Here is a 12,565-nt window from a genome sequence, read left to right as displayed (position 1 = left end):
TGGAAAGGCCAAACTTTGAGGCATTTCAGATTAATTCTATCATTACCTTATTTTTTAGTCTTGACAAATTAGTATTAGAGTGCTAGGTTCACCAGTCTTATAAGTGTAAGCGTAGAATATTTATTAGAGTCTCACAGATCATTATGTAGACGTCCGTATCTATCTTTGAGAGTCTATAAGATATCTACAGGAAAAGCTTCTCTAATTTGATTTCTTGTCATATGGGTTATTCATAGCTAATGTTCTAAACTTGTATTCTACTCTTTTCTTTGAAAATGGTGAGGATTAGGTCTATAGAAGATATAGATATTGAGTTAACACTCGATAAGGAATTCTTATTTGAGAATAAGGTAGGGGCCATTATTGATCTAGAGGTAAAAAAGGGGCACGGGGAGTTTATAATACATTTATATTTCTATTATAATCTTGAAAGTAGGAAGATTAGAACATAGAACATATGGAGTGGGTTCTTGTCTTTTAGAGAAATTAAATATAGAATTCATGATTAGAATAGGAATATACCTAATTCTCTTCATTTGGTTCAAATATGGAATGGCATACAAATGCGTTTGAATTAGTTCACATATCCCTACTAATTAATGTAGTTGTAAGGATAATTTGGATAGATTATTAAATGCTCGAAAGACTATAATCATGTTATTAACCCCATGAATCAAGACCACTTAAGAGACAATTGCTTTACCAGCCAAAGACTGCTCAAGTAGTAGCCGCTTTAGCGGCCAAAAATCTCTTAAGCATTAGACACTTTAGTAGCTTAGTAACTCTTTAGCGATAATTTCTTAAGTGGCTAGTTAGCCGCTTAAGCAGTAACCGCTATATGTGACCTCTTATTTTCATGATCTTTCACTATTTTTGGACATTAAGCTTTGAGTTGGGTATTTTTTGCTTTTTTCACCATTTAAGCTTGGGTAAGATCCAAAACTTTAGTTCTATTACATTTCAACCAGCTGGAGATAACCTAGATAGTAGTTTTAGAGTCTTCTCTCTAGAGTATTATTGACCATGCTAAGATTACCAAGTCTATTATCCAGGCTACTCAGGGAGGCACAAAGAAGGTGTGCCATCAGGGTGAGTTTAGTGGGCATGCTTCTTAAAGTAGATATTTATCTAGTAAAGGTTCTTATGGTTACCATGGTCCTATTCAAGCTATATTGAAGGGATAAGGTGGTAGATCTTTAAGTTTTGTGACTTTTGGTAGCCAGGTATTAGGCCATGCAAGTAGAGGTTCCCAGTTTAAAGTTTAAGGCAAGGCCGATTATTCTTGTTTATCCATACCTTCTCAGATTGAGTCAGGCTACAAAAGATGTTTTGTATGTAATATGTTTGTACATGTGGCCAAGGATTGTGCTTGGCGTGTATATGGAACTGCTCAGTTAAGATCTCAGCTTCACCTTTTCCTTACCCCTATATCATTAATCAAAGGTGGTTCATAGAGTGTTAGAGGTGGTGTCAGTAGTGCTAGAGGTGTTAGAGGGAGTTTTAGGAGAGCTCGTGGTGGTGGTTGTGGGGTTACTCAATTTGGGAGCGAGCGTGGTCAGTGTTATGCTATATCTGCAAGACCAGAGATTGAGGCTTCTAATGTATTTATTATAGGTATCATCCTAATTTGATATAGATCTTCTTCTGTGTTATTTGACTGTAGGTCTACATTCTCTTGTATGTCTACATATTTTACTTCTAGATTTGATGTTAGATGTTAGCCCCTTGCTATGCCTCTATATGTTTTTACCCTTGTAGGAGATTCTTTAATACTATATCAAGTGTACAAATCTTGTGTGGTTACCTTTGTGGGTTGTGAGACTTGATTATCCTAGATATGGTTGATTTTGATATTATTCTAGGTATGGATTGGTTAGCTATCTATCATGCTCTTTTGGAATGTTATGCAAAGACCGTGACCTTAGCTATGTTAGGTATTTCAAGGTTAGCTTGAAAAAGTATAATTACTTTAGGTCTGAAGGGTGTTATATGCTTTCTACATGCTCGTTTCATGGTAGAGAACGGGTGTTTACCTTATTTTACTTATGTGTGCGATACTAGTGCCTCACCACCTCTAATAGATTCTATTTGGGTTATTTACGAGTTCATGGATATGTTCCCTATGGATCTGCCTAATATTCCTCCATATTGTGTTGTTAATTTTGCTATTGATGGGGATCTGGGCACTAAGCCAATTTTCATTCCTCCCCACATGATGCATTTTGTTGAGTTAAAAAAATTAAAGAAGTAGTTACCAGATTTATTTAGTAAGGGGTTAATTAGACCTAGTATATCTCTTTGGGGTGCTCTTATCTTGTTTGTGAATAAAAAAAATGGTTCTTGTATAGATTATAGAAAGTTGAACAAAGTGACAGTTAAGAACAAATATCCTTTTTAACTCATTGATGATCTTTTTGACCAGCTGTAGTGTGCTTCGATATTTTTCAAGATTGATATGAGATTCGTGTATCACTAGTCTAAGAATAGAAATTTAGATGTTCCTATGATAGTTTTTCAGATGATATGATCATTATGAGTTATTGGTTATGTCTTTTGGACTAACCAATGCTCCTACAATGCTTATGGACTTAATGAACAAGGTATTTCAACTGTATCTCGACTCATTTGTGATTGTATTTATAGATGAAATCTTAGTTTATTATAAGAGTAAGGCCAACCATGTGAAATATTTGAGGAATATACTTCAGAGATTGCATGATGAGAAATTGCATGCCAAGTTTTCTAAGTTTTAGTTTTGGTAGGACACTTTCTCTTTCTTGGGTCATGTGGTGATCAACGATGGTATTATGATTGATCCGACCAATATAACAACAATTCATAATTGGGATTAACGTGAGTCTCCTACTAATATTTAGAGTTTCACTGGTTTGGTAGGTTATTATTGGCATTTTTTGGAGGGTTTCACATCTATTGCAGCCCCTTTAACCAAGTTGACTCAGAAAAATATGGTATTTCAGTGGTCGAATGTGTGTGAGAAGATCTTTCAAAAGATCAAAGAGTTATTGACTTTGGCTCCTCTTTTGACTTTTTCCAATGAGTGGGTTTTATCATATTTGGTGATGCTTCTGGTGTTGGTTTACGTGTAATATTAATGTAGAAGGATTAGGTGATTATTTATGCCTCTCTTTAGTTTAAGCCTCATGAGAGAAATCACCCTACCCATGTTGTAGAGTTTACAACCATAGTGTTTGTGCTTATGTTGTGGCATCAGTCCTTGATGGAGTTCTTTCTGAGATTTTCTTGATTCATCATAGCCTTTCGTATTTTTTCAATCAGTGGGATCTTCATATAAGAGAACGATGTTAGCTTAAGTTGCATAAGGTCTATGATCTCACCATTCTATATTATCCCGATAAGGCCAATGTGGTTGCGGATGCCTTAAGCCGAAAGTCGACTAATATGGGGAGTTTATCTCATTTCTTTAGCCATGAGTGGCCTTTTGCATTAGAGGTTCAGTGTTTAGATTACCATATAGTTAGGCTTAATATTTTGACATGTGGATGTGTTTTATCCTTTGTTGATGCTAGATCTTTTTTAATAGAGCAAATTCAAGATCATCAATTTGATAATAATAGTTTTTGGCTATTGAGTGGCAAGGCTGAGGTGACATCTCTTGACTCTGATGGTGTTTTGAAGATTAGAGGATGATTTTGTATACCAAGAGTTGGTGGATGGGTAATACTGATTTTTTGGAGGAGGCACATTATTTTAGGTACTCCATCCACCTAGAGATGACTAAGATATATCGTGATTTAAAGTAGTATTATTGTTGGGGTGGTACGAAGATGGGTGAGGCATATGTTGTAGCTCACTGCTTATGTTGTTAGTAGGCAAAGGTGAGCATCAGAGACTGAGTGGTTTACTTCCGAGATTACCCATTCTTGGGTTGAATTGGGAGCGGATTACTATGGACTTTGTAAGTAGATTTCCTCATACCTCTTATGGTTCTAAATGCATTTGGGTCATCATGGATAGGTTGACCAAATTGACCCATTTCGTACCTATTTAGATCTTCTTCATTGTCGAGAGACTAGATCGTATCTATGTTTGGGAGATAGTTCATTTTCATAGGGTACCCATGTCCATTATTTTAGATAAAGGATTATTTTTCACTTCTAGCTTCTGGAAAACATTTTAGAAGGAGTTGGGTACTCAGATTGGTCTTAGTATAACTTTCCAACCCCAGACAAACGGTCAGTCGGAGCGTACTATTCAGGTTTTGGAGTATATGCTATGCGCATGTGTTATGGACTTTGGAGGTCAGTGAGAGCAGCATTTGGCCTTAGTGGAATTTGATAACATTAATAGCCTCCATTCTAGCTGTGAGATAGGACCTTTTAAGGCACTGTATGGTAGGCATTATCGATCTCCTATTGTTTGGTTTGAGACTTCAGAGGTATGTCAATAGAATAGTAATTACAAGAACATACGAACATCCAAATATAATAATCAACTTTAGACCAACTTGATTGAATGATAAGTACTCATGTTCGTAGCCTCAACCCTAGAAAGAGAGATTTTAGTCACTCATAGTTATACAGAGAATCAAATTAATTGAATTCATAAGTAAAAACTACAAGAAAACTAAAGTAAAGAAGAAAAACCCTAGCATAGAGCCCCTTTGATGCCTTCTCCTCTCTCCAATCTTGTGGTTTTCGAAAAGTGATGTGTAATTGTGGATAATTACACCTTATATAGTATTTTAGTTTTCTAGAGGCTGCCAAATACAAAACATATGTATTTATAACTTTGCGCCCAACTTAAAGAAGTAAAAAATAAACTTTTCGATGTCCAAAGAATAGGGGAGGGGGTTGCGCCACTAGCCAATTGCATGGATAGGGGTGAGGTTCAGGTCTATATCAGGGTTGAGGTAGTTCTCTCTCTCCCTTGGCGGTGCAATACAAGGTCCCCTCCCATCCTTTGGGGGGTGCGGCACAAGGCCCCTCCCTAAGGGTGATGTATCGTCTTATTTTTGTTGCTATCTCCTTGTACTCTTGTTCCTTGTTTCTCCACTTCTTATGACTTGTTTGTAGGATTAAATTAGCTTCAATAATACCTCTAATGGTATCCTACAACATCATATAACAATCATTAGTCTATACAACACAATAGAGCTCATCAAGATACACTAGAACAAGCATAGCTCAATCTAGTATCACTTGTTTTCTCGTCTCAACTCTATTTGATCATTTTGACTCTTGACTTGTTTTGAATGCACCTTAAGCACTCTAAAAATGTAACTTAACATATAGATACATAATTACTCCCTTAATACCTGATTAAGCATATCATGTTATCCTCAAAAGTTAGCTAAACACGTGTAGATAATGACACTTACGTGTATTAATATGCCAAAGATCACCAGATTTACTATCCTTCTACTTGATTCAGGTAAAGCTATTTCTTTTGATGATCAAAAGAGATTTGAGAGGTTTATTCACTTGGGTCTGTCCAAGTTAGTGGAGCTATTAGAGAGGATATCTATGAGTTTTTGATTGATTACTAGAATAATTTACATAATCTTGGATCCCTTGAGTCACATGGAGTTGCTTATACTAACTATCAGTTGACGGATGTGGCTAGGAATTGATGGAGGTCTTTTACTAGTTGTAGGCCTTTGGGTTTTCCTACTATAACTTGGACTCAATTTTTTGAGGCCTTCCTGGAGAGGTTTAATTGAGAGACTCGATGAGGGATGAGCTTGATCACCAGGGCTCCATGTCTAATGCTGAGTATAAGACACGTTTTCACACCTTATCTAGATATTCAACCGCTAGAATCTTCACTGAGTCTGAGAGGATTGGAAAGTTTATTAAGGGGTTAGATGGTTAACTCACAAGTCAAACAAGTATTTTAATTATTCGTTTCTAGTACAAGTCAAATAATTCAATCAAATAAGTTGTGGCATCTCATGTCCTATCACACCATATAATTCAAACAAGATCATACCCAAGTGAGATTAAACAATTTTAATACTACAATGTACATTTATAACCTTGATTTAACAAACTACGGGAAAATCAACTTACCTTTTTTTGGCCAGAGTTAAAGAGAACGAGAAGGAAAAGTCGGAGTTCCAATTCAATATCGGAGATCTCAACCCTAAATAGAAATAGAAAGAGTTATTCTAAGAATCTCTAGGAGTAACAGTTTCAATCCTTAATTAATGAAAAATCTATTGAACAGAAAAATAACAAAAATTGGATCTATTTTTTCAGATTTTATTGAAAAATAACACCAAAAAATCCTAGCTAGACTTTTCACACACCCATAATCAAAGATTTTATCTTTCTCCAAAAAAAAATAAAAGAAACAATGTTTAAAGAGTTCAAAAAACCTTTCTAATAAAGCAAAGAAGAAGAAAAACAAGAATTGAAAAGGGTAAAAATGACAAGATTGTGAAAAAGAGTACAAGAATGATAAAGAGGGAAAATAGCAATTCACGGATCAAAGAAGAAGGAAAACAAGCAATATCCAATTGAAAATATTGTCACACCTCTTTTCTAGATCGAAGCGAAGAAGCAAAGAAAAGGGTTTTTTCACTTAAAGCGACGATTTTGAATATGGATTATTTTGATTCTACAGAGAGAGCTGTCAAATGAAATTGAGTTATAATGTTTCAAGTCACCTTATTTGGATCCCCATTGAAAAGGAAATGACTACTATTAGTCTTCAAACTAAAAATTCGGGTAAGAAATTTTGTTGACTAACGGAAAGATGTTAAGCATCCCTTGAGTTTCGTGGTTTTAGCACAGTCAATTTATCGACTTGTATTTGGCTTAAATTATTTATTGGATAGATCTATGTTCATTAATAGCTTAATTTACCTAATGAATATGTATAAAATTGTAACTTATTAAAAAAATATGAAACAGCTATAAAAGATGAATTTGGTAGTATGACAACAATAGAAGAAGAACAAGATGAAGAAAAAGATACAAATAGGAATTTAATGTTAAAATTAGCAATATGTAATATGTGTTATATAGATGAATATACTTGCGCATTCAAAGAATATTATTATAAAGGAACATATAATATAGAAGAAAGTAAAGAGATAAGAAAATTATATTTTAATAAATTACCCGAACCATTTAGTTCAAAGATAATAAAAAGTTGGGAAGAAGCAAAAATAGTAGATACTTTAGGAGCAAGAATAAAATTTTTACAACAATGGTATAGAAACTTATGTGAAAAATATAGAGAAGAATTAAAAATGGAAAAAACATTGATAAGAAATTTAGCATGTTGCAAAAATAAAATAGCCCCCAATTTGGATGTGAAGAAAGATATTATAAGAAAAAAAAAGACATAAGAAATATAAGAAATATAAAAAATCAAAATATAAATACAAGAAACCAAGAAAAAGATATTATGTAAAAAATTATAAATACAAAAGACCATATAGAAAGAAGAAATCTATAAAAGAATGCACTCGTTATAATTGTGGAAAATTAGGCTATTTAGCTAGAGATTGTAAATTAACTTAAAATCCAAAAAATAAACAAATATCAGAAATAAAAATAGATAATACAGAATATATGCAGATAGATTATGTAGATTATAAATTATATTTAAGTGTAGAAAAAATATTTAAAATACCAACAATAAAAAATATTTTTACTAGGAAAAAGGACGAATATTATGTAGTATGCCAAAAGGAACATGTAAAAGACTGTAGATATGCAAAAGGCAAAGCTAGTATACCACTAGTAACAAAAAGAATAATTAATAAAGAGATAAATGATATAAAAAGTAAAGGAGACCCAATAAAATATGTACACCTTGGAGGTACAGAGATATTAATAAAAGCATGTTTTAGAGAAGGAATAGATACACCAATAGAATTATATTTAGCAGATGATAGAATTATAAGACCTATAGAAAAAAGCATAATAACTGCCGTAAAAGGAAATCTAATATACCAAAAATTCAAATTTTTAATAAGTGCAAATTATTCAGTAGCGGTAACAGATAAAAATATAGATAAATCACTAGTATTATATTGGAAAATATCAGAATAGAATTAACCCCAGGAAGTAAAATATTTACAGCAAGATGCAAAAATTTATATGTATTAACAACAAAACATAAAATAACAGGAAAAAATAAAATTAACAAAATACGAATAGAAAGTCCATTCGAACAAATTGTAAAAACAATAGATTATAATGATTATAGCTATAGAGACATAGATATAGAAGAAAATTTAGAAATAGTAAATGATAGAATAAGTACAACGAAAAGAATAGCTAATGAAAAACCAGAATCATCAAGCTCATAAAAAAGAACAAGTTATGAAATAAATTCAACTAGTAATTTAAACCAATATTATATAATAGGAAAAATAAATGAAAAAGAATATTTAATACTCTTGAATACAGGACAAGAAGAAAATTATATAGCAAAATATCTAGTAAAAAATGAAGAAATAAAAACTGATAATGATATGTGCCCAGATCTACCAAGAAGTTTAATAAATAGTAAAAATATAGCAAAAAAAGAAATAATAATAGGAATTAGAAAAATAAAAATAGAATTTGAAGAAAAGGAAGAAATGCAAAAAGCAGATATAATATTAGGAATAAAATGGCTAGAACAAGTAAAACCATATAATATAGAACACACACAATTAACCTTAACATATAACAAAGAGAAATTATTCTTAAGAAGAGCCTTAACATAAAATGAAAATATATGTATTAATGAAGATAGTAGTAGAAGGATATTACAGTTGATATTATACGCCTATGATAGATACAGGAGCAGAAGCTAATTTATGTAGATATAATTGCTTACCATAAAGTAAATGAGATAAATTAAAAACACCAATAATAGTTAAAGGATTTAATAATGAAGGAAGCTTAATTACTTATAAAGCTAGGAATGTAAAAATACAAGTATGGGATAAGATATTAACAATAGAAGAAATTTATAATTATGAACTAACATCAAAAGATATACTTTTAGGAATGCCATTTTTAGATAACTTATACCCACATATAATAACTAGAACAGACTGGTGGTTTACAACACCATGTAAACAGAAAGTGAGAGCTAAAACAGTTATCAATAAAATAAGAAAGAAAACTGATTGGATAAAAGGAAGTGAAAAAATTACACAAAACTTAGAAAATATAAAAAATACTGAAGATACAATAGAACTAGTAGTATTTTCGATAAATAAAACAGAAATAACTATATTTTCAATAAATAAGATAGAAATAATTAAGAAAAAATTAGAACAATTATATAGTGAAGATCCATTAAAAGGATGGGAAAAACATAAAACTACTATAAAAATTGAATTAATAGATAAAAATAGCATAATAACCCAGAAACCATTAACATATAATTTTGACGATTTAAAAGAATTTAAAATGCATATAGATGAATTATTAGAAAAACAATATATACAAAAAAGTAATAGTAAACATAATAGTCCAACATTTATAGTAAATAAACATAGTGAACAAAAATGAGGAAAAAGTAGAATGGTTATTGACTATAGAAATTTAAATGCAAAAACTATGACATATAATTATCCAATACCAAATAAGATATTAATAATAAGGCAAATACAGGGATATAATTATTTTAGCAAATTCGATTGTAAATCAGGATTTTACCATTTAAAGTTAGAAGAATAATCTAAAGAACTAACCGCATTTACGGTACCACAAGGATTTTATGAATAGAACGTATTACCATTTGGATATAAAAATACACCAGGTAGATATCAACATTTTGTGGATAGTTATTTTAAACAATTATCTAATTGTATAGTATACATAGATGATATATTATTATATACAAAAACTAAAAAAGAACATTTAAAATTATTAGGACAATTTACAGATATAATAGAAAAATCGAGAATAAGTCTAAGCGAAAAGAAAGCTGAAATTATGAAAAATCAGATAGAATTTTTAGAAATACAAATAGATAAGAATAGTGTAAAAATGCAACAACATATAGTACAAAAAATAATGAATTCGATAGAAGAATTAGATACAAAATAGAAATTACAATCATTTTTAGGATTAGTAAACCAAGTTAGAGAATATATTCCAAAATTAGCAGAAACTTTAACACCTCTACAGAAAAAATTAAAAAAGGATGTAGAATATAACTTTAATGAAGAAGATAAAAAACAAGTTCAGAAAATAAAATTTCTTTGTAAAGAATTACCAAAACTACAATTTCCAGATGAAAATAAAAAATTTATATATATAGTAGAAGCAGATGCTAGTGAATATAGTTATGGAGGAGTACTTAAATACCGATATGAAGCAGAAAAATTAGAACACCATTGTAGATACTACTCAGGTACGTTCAATGAAACAGAAATAAAATGGGAAATAAATAGGAAAGAATTATGTTCATTATATAAATGTTTGTTAGCATTTGAGCCATATATTGTAATAACAAATTTATTGTACGAACAGATAATACACAGGTACGCTGGTGGTTAACAAAGAAATACAAAATTCAGTTACAACAAAAGAGATTCGAAGACTAGTCTTGAATATATTAAATTTCACATTTATAATTGAAGTAATTAGTACTAACAAAAATGTTATTGCAGACTACATATCAAGACAAAGCTACACAGACTGATATAATAGAAGAAGATACTCTAGGAAAAATACTCAACACCCTAACTACGCTTTCAATGAAAGTGGACAGTATGGGTAATGAGATAGAAAAGCTAAAGACTAATAAAGATAAACTGAAGTCTATAGCTACGAATCAGCTAACTCAGCAGTGTGCAGAGCTATGTCGATCGGAAGACATTAAAGTTCCAGAGCTAGAAGGAGACGATAGGACACTCCATAAAACCCATAACGTTTATCAATCTACTTTTGCAGGTACAAGCAGAGGAGTTAGTAGACAAAGATATCAGAACATGAATATGACTAAGATATTTGAGAAACCATTTATACCAAAAACACAAAATGACCCCTTGTTCATACCCCCACAAATTACCATATACCAAGATAGTCTGAACCAAGATAAAAAAGTTTACAACTATACAACCCAAAAATACATAGAAAATATCTATAGAGTACACACTTTCCTAAACCTTAACCCCAGAGCTACAAATATCAAAGAACCAAACACAAATTATATAACCCAAAAATTACAAGGTTACAACAAGCTAATTGCACTACCCAAAACCAACCCAAGCCTAGTGAAAACTTGTTTTGACTATGGATTATTAAATACCATATACACCCAAGACAGAGAAGAACTAACAGCTATGGAAGAATTACATAAAATATTCACCACCTATAAAAGGATAACAAAAGGAAATCTATTTTATATAAAGTGTTATACTGCACCAGCAGAGATATTATACGATGAAATAAAACCAGTTATACAAGTTGTAAAAATAGGACTAACCAGAGATATGATTATACCGAAAGATATTACGCAGCAACCAGAGATACCCAGAATTGAGATACCTAATTTCTACGCAAATAAACGACTCATTGGACTAGATACAATTATTCAAGAATTAGCAAATAATTATACCAATGGAAACCCAATATGGAGCTATTATTCGAGAGACCATCAGATGATTTATTCAAATTCAAAGGAACTACGACAAGCAGATATGGAAGATGTTAGGCAATGGATAATGACATTACTTAACCCAGAAAAACAATCTACTGCAAAAGCAATTAAGAAAGGATTTATTTTAGACGGATTATTGACAAGATATTGTAAGATAATTGGACATAAATATCCAGACCATCAATGTTCAAGATGTAATGGAGAAGATAATATTATCCCAGAAGTCCACCTAGAATAAAAGAATCAAGAAGATAAGCATGCCAGCTGGAAGATAAGATAAATGGAGATATGGAAAAATAGCAGATACGACAACGAGAAGATATCAACGGAGTAATAATGGAAGACAAGATATTAAATTTTACGTAAAATTGTTGTATAAATTTTTAGCCTGTTTTAGCCTTTTTGACTTTTTAAAGTTATAGCACTAATTCTTGTAGCCTTTTTAGCCTTTTAGGCTATGGCACTAATTCTTGTCTCATAAGGAGACTTTTTAGGATTTTTTAGAAAACGTGTAAGTAATGTAAATACTTTTGTAAAAAATTCATTCTATAAATGAGAGGAACCGAAGGCATTGCAAGGCAAGCCTTCATGTGTTGAAGCACAAATACTCTCTCCTGTCCGCAACAAATATTTTGCTTAGTTAATTAAAAAACAGATATATTTGAATGGAAAAAGCTATGGAGGAACAAACCTCAGAAGTATCAAACCTACCCGAACAAGTATATTTATTATGATTATGAATAGCTAAATTCATAATTCTCAACAATCAGGTATGATAAAATAAATTCATATTAGTTACTTTATAGTAGAATTATTCGAAGAATAATATGTTAAGATATTTATTAGCAAAGTCGAAACGGAGAAAAATCCCTACGAACTCTGTCATCCTAAAGGTGAAACCAATAAGGCAAGAAGCCGTGGTGGAGAGTAACCAGAGTAGAGGCGTTGTTTAAAGGAAAAGTAT

The sequence above is a fragment of the Capsicum annuum genome, chromosome 7, assembly GCF_002878395.1.
Source record: "Capsicum annuum cultivar UCD-10X-F1 chromosome 7, UCD10Xv1.1, whole genome shotgun sequence".
NCBI classification, from domain to species: Eukaryota; Viridiplantae; Streptophyta; class Magnoliopsida; order Solanales; family Solanaceae; genus Capsicum; species Capsicum annuum.
This window is presented reverse-complemented; position numbering follows the sequence as displayed.